Raw genomic sequence first — 10,728 nt, 5'->3', positions numbered from 1 at the left:
TAAGTCAATTGAACATGTGATTAAATGTTTGAAAAAACTGACTATTTGATGATCTGCCTTGAGTTTTGTACTAACAGTTGTGAAATTTTACCACATACTTGTGAAAATAGTACCAAAGCGAATAAAAAAAACTGTAACCCATCGTGCTGGTGATGTGGGCTTGATTGTAGCTTGTGATGTCCCATTCCCCATCATTTTGTGTCCTCCTAGACAAAAAACAAAGTTAAGTGCTGCTTACAAGCTTTAAATAAGGATGCTAAGACTAGCAATTGCTAGGAAATTATTGTTATTGCTAATATTTAAAGGGGACATTCACAAGCTTTTTTAAGATGTAAATTAAGATGTTTTAGCTCAAAATACCATATAAATCATTTATTTAACATGTTAAAATTGCCACTTTGTAGGTGTGTGCAAAAATGTACTGCTTTTGGGTGTGTCTTTTAAAATGCAAATGAGCTGATAATGCAAACACTGATCGCCATAATGATGGTTTGTTGAAATTGAAACTCAATTGTGCTGTCAGTTAGTCTCTCTCTCTCTCTCTCTCTCTCTCTCTCTCTCTCTCTCTCTCTCTCTCTCTCTCTCTTTGCACTAAATAGCAGTGCTATAGTTGGATAGTGCAGATTAAGGGGCGGTATTATCCCTTGCTGACATCACAAGGGGAGCCAAATTTCAATGACCTATTTTTTCACATGCCTACAGTTAATGGAAGTTACTGGGTTGATCTTATTCATATTTTTTAAGTTGATAGAAGCAATTATAGCACTTAAACATGAAAAAAGTCTGATTTTCATGATATGTCCCCTTTAAAGAAAAGGTTCACCCCTAAATATGAAAATTCTGTCATAATTTACTTACCCTCATCCCATCCTAGATGTATCTGTATACGACTTTGTTCAACTTGGCAAATCTAAACTTAAAGAGTTGTTTTTCTGCCTTGCAAGCACTACTGTTTTCCCTAAAAATGCAAATCTAGTATAGGATCTGTAAATGAATATAAAAAGTCATGGTATATTTTGTGGTCGATGTAAACCATCACACAATTGACTTGATCAGTTCTGCATTGCTACAACGTGAAGAAGCTTCATGATTTACCATCCACTTTCGAGCATCTCGATAAACCAGAATACACACCCAATGACACACATGCCGGCACAAAGACATCAATCTCTCAGGTGCGCACGCCACCCAGCACCGTAGATTGCGTTCTTTGATGCTGTCGCCATTTTCTGTTTAATATTCCACTCAGGAAGACCAAAAGCTTGAGGGACATCACATTGTTAGAGTGCATTAAGATTTTAGGGCTGACATGGGAGCAAAGCGAAGGAAAATAAAAGAGTTTAGTGAGTGATAAAACCAGACAGATAAAGAGAGAAAATATGGCTAACTTCCTATATTTTGTTCTCGATAAATCTTACCTGAAATCACCTGGGTTTTACACACTTGATTCCCTCAAAAGAACGGCAGTGAAGGAAAGGACATTCGCAGGGGAAAGTGTTCTTGCTCAGAGGTTGCTCTTTTGTAGTTCAGGAGACTTATTAGGGCTCTCTCGATTATGATTTAATCAAGTATCAACAGCGTCTCATTGGTTTTCCAATACAGCGCTATTAAATAAATGTTAATAGGATAGCCAAGACCTTTAGTTGTTGAATTTGATGAGATCTTTGTTTTGGACAATTTTTAGCTGTCAGGCTGGAAGACCAGCTGACCCACCAGCTTAAACCAGCTTGAAGCTTGGACAGCTTGGCTAACCTGATAAAATAATAATAAAATATAAACTGATCTTCCCAGCCTGGCTAGGGTGGTTAAATTGGCCAAGGTGGGTCAGCTGGTTTTAGCTGGTGGGTCTAAAACCAGCCTGCTACACCAGCTTAACCAGCTTAAACCTGGTTGGATGACCAGCTAAAATCAGCCAACCTGCTTAACCCAATCTTTTTTTTGAATGAATCATCAAACCCAACATCTACACATGACTTAACTGCAAAATTTAAGCCGTAATTAGTAGCTTTTTTGGTTAAAAATAAATTAAAAAACAGTACATAAACAGTCAAACAGTGTACAAAGCGGTCTACTACATACTCAGGTATTCGCAATGGTAAGCTTATAATAATAAGTTGCGTCGGATTTCGCAGAAGATTTGTTGGCCAAAAATATGTGTTTTTTTTTAAGTTATATATTTTTCCCAGTTTTTGCCTTTATTAAAAAGTGAGTTTAGGAGAGGACAGAAAAGTACAAGGAGAAGAGAAGGGTATTGGATCGGCAAATGACCACGAGCCGGGAATCAAAATCAGGTCACTGAAAGTGCGGAAAATATGTTTTAAATATATGCTAAATACATTTTGTATAAAGTAAAGCTTAATTAAATATATTTTTGAATTTGAAAATTAATTTTGTTTTAAACTTCATATATTATATTAACATACATTTCAAAACGTATTTCGAGGCAACAAATACATTTCTATTTTTACAACACATACAACAAAAAAAATCTTTCCTGGTCAAAATGTAAAAGTTTGTAAAAAAATTATAAAGTATAAGAATAAAAAGTGTGTTGTATGTATAAAATATTAAATCATAAGTATATTTTTTGCAGTTGAAAATATATAGAATTGTAATATTTTCAAACCTTGTTTGTAACATACAAAGTTTTTCTTCCAATGCGACGTGAATATAAAAGCTTCAAAATATATTTATTTTTATTTAATATATATTAAAAAAAATTAAATTGTCAAAAGTATATTGGTGAATTTTTTTTGTATATTTTGAAATATATTTAATATTATATTTGAAAATATATTTTTTGCCATGTGGGAATACACGTCAGATAAGTGCATAAAGTAAGCAGAGATGGCGATAGTGAGGCAAAAATTACGATTGCAGCTTTAAACATGTCATTGCAATTTAAACTTCACTAGGTTTTACTAAATCTTATTACTTTGTAATCATATTAGTATGTTTTTGCATTGGGATTAGGGGCAGGGTTTCATTACTGTATTTTTTAATAATCATACTTTTTTTGTTGTAGGATTCACTTCATACAAATGTAAACCTGAAATCGATGAGATCAGGTTGAATATTACAATATAGTAGCATTAAATAACTGAATCCATTGACAGCTAAAGTTTCATCAGTCGACTGAGGTTGTTAATTTGAGTAATTGTCAATAATGAAGTGTTTTATTGATGCAACCCCAATCTCAGTTTAATCTCATTGCTGTTTAGGAGAAACAAATAAGACTTTAAAGAAACCTCATTTGTGATTTTCAAGCATACAGGTTAAATCTAGCGGTTATGTTCAGCTGTGGGAGCTCGACCTGATTTTGCCAAGTGGTCGATGTCTTCGTGGCAACATACTGTGTTGACCCAAGGACAACATTGTTGTAAATAAAATCTAAACATACTCCAAACCCTAACCATAACTGAACCGTAAAAAAAAACAAAGGGAAATGATACGTGAAAAAAAATGGTCTAGAAGCACCCAATCCTGGTCATAAGGTAAAACTTGGAACAAACTTTCAACTTATTTCTGAAATCTGATTTGTTGATTGAAATGTTGTATCAGGTTCAACATAATTTTGCCTTAAGGACATCAACCACTTGGCCAAATCAGGAGAGGCACCTGTAGGATCAAACCTGGAAATTATCTAGGTTAATTTTAACCAAAGGTTGCGTTTGTTCATATTTGACTTTCAAAAGCCATCCGACATGTTTCATCCAGCATGCACCCTCTTCTTATAAACACCTGAATAGTAAGTAAATGCACATTGATAGAGCAGTGCACGTGTGGATGCCGTCCATTAAATAGCAGTTAATTACCCAGCAGTAGAGATGAAAGCCTCATTTGCAAAACGGACTCCTTCTTACATTGATAAAATAGCTCTTCAGGTTCACACACTCGCTCACGCAAACAAATACGTGCATTTAAGCATGTGGCGAGCTAAATTTTGCGCAATCGTGACTGGGTGGCGTCGAAAGAGTATTTATAGAACGGTTTCGTGAATAATTCATGAACCTTCATTACAGTTATCGACTGTTTCCTGTGTCCTCGTGCGGACAAACCTACAGATAATGTCTTTCTCTGATAGAAAGCTGATTGATATAAGTGCAACCTTGCTTCCGAAACGGACGGCTTTTCTCCTTCAAGAAGGTTTGCTGCTCTTCACACCTCTTTGTTTTGTACACACACACACACAGATGTACTCTGCTTCATTGCATCCCAAGCAGGCGTATTAGTAATCCATCAATGCTATTTCCAGTCTGTGGTCTCGCCGGCTGGCAGGGAGAAAAAGGATTGGAGGAGAGACCTTGGACGCAGACAGCTCCTCGGCTCGCCACCGTGCTGAAATAATCACATAGAGGTGCCTGTGTGTCCCTAGCTGGACTTCTGGAAAAAGGAAGAGGGAATGAGATAAAGAAGGTAAACAATATCGGTGACACGCGCAATAGGTGCCAGGAGGCTATGCAATAATATAGCTGTGTCATGCACGAGCGTGGGGCATCGCAATCCGGACAATGGCTTAGTGATGTAAGGTGTGCACGTAGAAAGAGCGGGTGGGTGGATAATATTTGTTTTGTGAACCATGCCATGGTGCATGAACGCTTTGCCAAGCAGAGAGTGTTTTGTAGCTGGATTTGTCAGGACTGGGGCACAAAAAAAGAGAAGGGTGGTTCTCAGAAAAGCATACTAACATACCCTGCAGTATACTCGCTGTTCATTCTATGTGTGTACTGTATACATGGATGACCTACCACATTTTCTAAAATGTATACAACTAGAGCCCATTGTGCAAAATTCGGTATCCCACAATGCATTGCACTTAAATTTACCTTACGTTATATTAGCGTGAATCATAAAAATAAGCAAATTCCTTGTCTTAAAAACGTAAAATGATGTAAAATATTTTTGTTTTCAAGTGTCAACTTGATCGCACTTGCTGAAGGAAATGCACACACATTTAGATCAGCAGACACACATTTAAAGAGCAAGTATTATCCGATTCACGGTTTTACATTTCTTTTACTGTGTAAGTGTGTATTAGTTCATACTAACGATATGCAAAAGGTACAAATCCCAAAGTTAACGATGACGCAAGTTTTCACTCTTTTCTTGGTCTACAACAAACACACGGATTGTAGGCAACAGTTTACTTCCTCGGCCTGTTTACGTGGGCACGGCGGTCATTATCATAATTCTGCCAACTTCTGAGTCACAGCCTGTAAACCATAATTCAAACACAAGTTTTGTGCAGTGCAGGGTAGCGCTTGTTGTTTGTCGTTTCTACGATCACAAATGCAGACATGGTTTTAATGTTTTAGTATCCTTACCTTACCAATCTGTTAAGTCCTGCTCAAGCCGCGCTGGTAAAGTTGATCGATCACCTTGATCTTCTGCATTTTCAGGATCAGATTCGGCTCATATTGATAACGTAGTAAAGACGATATTAACTCCTGTCTGCATTGGAAGCTAATCTTCAAAACATGGTAAGAAGCGTCACATTTCCGACTGCCGTCAGAGGTATTCAAGCCGATCACAACGTACTGGTATGCTGGCCAATCGGGGACACAGCGTTTTTCAAATCGGTGAGCTTTGTAACAAATCAGAGCGTTTGAGGAAGGCAGGTATATTTGGAGCTACAAAAATGTACTGTATGTGGAAAATAATGTGTTTTTGAACCATAAACCAAGCAAACACATTGTATTATACCAAATACACAAAATAACGTTGTTTTTAGCAACAAAATAGGTACTTTTTAAAGTCTGTGTAAAGTGATAATGAATGTGTTCTTAGTTTGTCACACCACAGAAAAATGCGTTATTAACCACCCAGCCAAGTAAATAAAATAAATTATCCAAATCTGAGAAAAATAAGCAGGAATTTCTGTTCTCAGGATTTGTCTGTCTACACCGAAACCACGCCCACTTGCAGGAAAGATGCAGTCTATGGCCCTGTCCCAAATGGCGCACTTCATGTGGACTTTCGGTCTCGTGGCCTTAAATTGCAAGTGCTCGCTTAGTCTACGAGTCCGTAGGATGTCTCAGCTGTCATTTTAACACTCCAAAGTGTGCTCATCAGCACCCCTGTTAAACCCTTGATGTTGTCTTTGGCGAAGTCCGCACTGCAGTAGACTTCGCGCACTTTACCCAACCCAGAAGTCATTGCAAAAGAGAAATCAAACCAATCAGATGGAAGGCAGGAGTTCACACTGATGGGCAACTTCTCTTCCTATTTCTGGCGTGACGCTCTAGTCTGCACAAAAATACAACTTTGGTGCACCCTCTTGGACTCGCGTCAAGGGTCCCTAGGGTCTGCACTACATGATGTCATCAAAGTGTGCACTCTGAGGAAGTCCACAAGTCTGGATTGTGCCATTTGGGACAGGGCCTTTCTCAACTTTCAAATATCACTACAACCTGAATAGATGCTCGCAATTGTGTTAGGGGCAAATAATCCTGAACACGGAAATGTCGGAAAATTGTTTAACGGTGTAACTCCACATTTCAAAAATAGTTCACAGTCTTGTAACGTGTTTCAGTGTTACATTTCTAACGTTTATAGTGTTTAGAAACAATTCTCTGAAATGACTTTATACAGACTTAAACATCTAGTTACGAAATGAATCACTTCCAGTTAAATTCTTACAATTAAAGTGAAATGTCAAGTAGAGAGCATACTGTTCCCAATATACATACGTACTACAGTACATACTTAAAATGCGGTAACACTTTATTTTACGGTGTCTTTGTTACACATGTTACATTTAATTATTATAGTAATAACAGTTAATTATGCATAATTACATGCAACTAACCCTAAACCAAACCCTAATCCTAACCCCAACCCTATAGTAAGTACATGTTATTAATGATTATTACTTAGTACTTAAATGTATAATTACACTGTAACAGTGATACCGTAAAATAAAGTGTGACCTAAAATGCTGTAGCTGTTTAGCTTTGACTAATACATACTGTTGAGATAGAAAAACATATAGATATAATTTTGAATTTTACATAAAAGCAAGAGGTAATATTTTGTGTAAACTATGCCGCAAGAGGCTATAAGCTTGTATTTTATTCCTAAGAGAGCTACAGACTGATGTGTGTTTGTTTGCACACAAGACTGAGATGAAAGAGTACACAGAAAGATGCAAACACATGTCTAAAGTATATGCCACCACTAGATGGCAGACTTGTGTATTGAATCCCATGTCTCTCTCTCTCTCTCTCTCTCTCTCTCTCTCTCTCTCTCTCTCTCGCTCTTAAATGCACACACATCTTTAAAAAGAGAGTGAGCACCAGCACATTTTTTTCTTACAGCAGGGAATCGAACATTGTGTTTGCAAAATCGATGCGAGGTGCTTGAAAAATGCGATGTTTTCCCGAGCGCACGGCGACTGTTTGTTTTAATGCAGTCTCTGGCTTTCTCATCGTCTTCTTTTGTATCTCTACCCTTCTTCACTACCAGACCCAAACTGACTACACAATGTGTGTGCGTGTAACTTCAAAATACCTTAAATTCAAGAGGAGTGGATAGACGTGAGCCTGTATAAATGGACAATGCTAGCTGAGACGAAATAATAGACGCTGTAGGTATCCGGGATTTTTCCAGGTAACATGTTCATGGATCAACACGGGCCAGTGGCTCTCAAACTCAGTGACTGTAAAACCAAGGCTCTTTTTTCACTTTGCACTTCTGCTGAAATGAATAATGGAGCGCTTGTTTTCAAACTGTTTCATTAAGAGAAACCAGGGCTGTCAAAACATTTGAATATAATTGCAAAAAAAATCACTGCTCAGTGATGCGTACAGAAAAGTTTTTTGATTTTTCTACAGGGTAAAAGAAAATGTCTGCATTACTCAACAAATAATTTGACGATTGAGGAACATTGATTTTTTTGGGGAATTGAGGACTGTGTGTAAACCATGATGTTTTGAAGTTTCTTGGGGATCTGTGTAAAAACCATGGTACATATTGGTAATCAAACAATACCATGATACAGTATTCCCATCTGAAACTATCACTATGCAATGATACAGTGTCTGGTTTTGTAAGTGTAGCATTGGTGCTTGTTAAAGGGCCCATGGCATGAACATGTTAGCATTGCCACTTTGTAGGTGTGTGCAAAAATATATCGCGTTTTAAAATGCAAATGAGCAGATGCAGTGAAAACACTGATCACAATGATGGTGGTTTAATGCAATTCAAAATCAATTGTGCTGTCAATATTTTTTTTTCCGCATTTTCTCTCTGCACTAAATGGCAGTACTGTGGTTGGATAGTGCATATTAAGGGGGCAGTATTCTAATAATAAGAGCTCCTTATGACATCATAAGGGCTACATTTCAATTACCTAATTTTGCTTGTTACATGTCATGGGCCCTTTAAGAAAAGTATCACTATTACTAACTATTATCATCATATATTTAAGTTTAGCATGTAACTTTTCAGTGTTATAAGATTAAGGTTGATTTTGCTTGATGGATGAGTAAAACCCAGACTTAGATTTAACCCGGTTTTTCATTTAGGCCAAATATATTAGATCTGGCACTGCTGTTACTTTGGGTTCACACCAGCCACGTTTGAGAGATCAAATTCTGTAGTTTGCTACTTGAACATTTTTAGTTTATTCGCTTCATTCGCAAGTGAAAGTCTCGCGTGAAATTCTAGTCATCAAGACATTCACACGGAAATTCGCATTGTGGGAGGGGCTTTTGCGACTCCGCTCGCTTCTTGTAATCACGTCACTACTAGAGCAAGCTCCTGATTGGTGAACACACCGCGTTTTTCCACCAAAGTTCAAATTTTTTAACTCGCACGAATAAGGCAGAATCGCGTCCACCGCGCCACGCTAAAAACACCTCATTGGTGCCGCGAGACCTCACGACCCACATCAACGCGTCTTCACATTGACTTAAAATTGGAATCACTCGTGCTTGACGCCTCTACCGCGGCTGGTGTGAACGCAGCATTACTATGAATAGGGGACGTAGCAAAAATAGCGGCTCTGGTAACGAAAGTCCCATTTTCCAGTAAAAAAAAGATAATCGATAAAGACTGATGATTCTCTGATGATTTTTACACCTTGTAACTTCTTTCCGATCATAAAAAGACCAAGTGTAAATGCCCCCAAAACATTTTTGTGACCGGATTTAAATCTGAACGCTCAAATTACTTCAGGAGGTGGTCTGGGATGCATTTACAGACGAAACTGGACAGCACTTTAATCCTCCCAAAGTAAGCACGCCACTTCCACGTTAACACGAGAGAGGCAAACAAACAAAGGAGATGTGAGTCCCCTACCCAACATACAGTACAACATACAGTTAGTGCTGCCTTTTGTTGCATAAGCAACATCTTAAGTTTTTAAGATGGATAAATGAGCCATGTATTTGCATTTTGTGGCCGAATGTAAATGGAACGTTTGTAATAAATCAGATAGCAGATTATCTTCATAAAATGTAAAAACTCCAGTGTTTTCTTGTGTATGAACATTTTAAACAAATAAACAAGATACACAACAGACAAATGTTAACTTTAACACAGTGCAGGAAACTGAAAGGAATCTTTTGGGGGCATATGCCCAGGCCCTAAATAACAGTCACATTATACATTTTTTTTAAAGGCCAGACCAAGCTGTGCCTATAACGTATTAAAGACAAAGTCAAGAAGGTTATTGTGCTGTTAAAAGAACAGGGTCATTATGTTCAAGTGCAAACATGAGCAAGTAAATATTAATCCCATGATGATAACAAAGATGTGTGTTAGATGCGCTTACGTCAGTGCTTTATCTCAAGGACTTGTGCTTAATGGCTTCTTGTTCAAAATAATATGAAGTACATGTTATATTCACATGGTCTTTTATGGATGTGGTTCAATGGAAACATGTTTTTTAAAACAGCCCAGGGATGGTATACAAAATGATGAAATCATTTTACTTTGATATATTTTTTTCTGATTTCCATATCAGAAGCAAATGCATGTCTTGTTGACCATGTAATTTATGTTATTAATGACTACATATACTGTACTGTACTGTATATCCCATTTCATTAGATCACAATCTATTTATAAAGACATCACATTTGCATAAATAAAAAAGTGCTATAATACTACATTTTTTATATTGTAAATTTTTTCTTTTAAATCTCCTTTAATGCAATTAAAATATAAAAAGTGCTATACAAATACATCTGATTGGACATGAATGATATATATACCATGGTAGTACCATAGTACTTTTGATCTACAGGCACCTTATACCTAAGTAACTTGTGTTTGATATAAATACAATGATATGGGAATATGATAATCATTCATTAACAATATATTTAAAATGTAAAGTAATTATGCACCATAGTAGTTTTTGCTGTACTGTTTTAAGTCATACCGATTTAAGAAACTATTACATTACAGTACTGTTCTTGAACATGAATAATGATAATGAAGTAAAATGGGTACATTATAACAATAGGAAATATATGAAATATAATCATGGCAAACGTATACACTTTTGATGTTTTTCTTCACTTTACCCCATAACTCTACCACAGTACCACAATATACTTTAGTAAGAGGATTTTATGTGCTACAGTTTGTATAGTAAATGATCATCATTGATTTGTTCATAGCTAAATTTAGGCAAAAATCTGTCATTCATTCAGAAAAATTGATTGTGACATCATATAACAGATATAAGAGACAAGGCACGATTGGGGTTGGTGCCAGCGC

This window comes from Paramisgurnus dabryanus, chromosome 4 (genome assembly GCF_030506205.2).
Source record: "Paramisgurnus dabryanus chromosome 4, PD_genome_1.1, whole genome shotgun sequence".
Lineage (NCBI taxonomy): Eukaryota > Metazoa > Chordata > Actinopteri > Cypriniformes > Cobitidae > Paramisgurnus > Paramisgurnus dabryanus.
The sequence above is the reverse complement of the archived record's forward strand: the minus strand, read 5'-3'. Positions refer to the sequence as shown.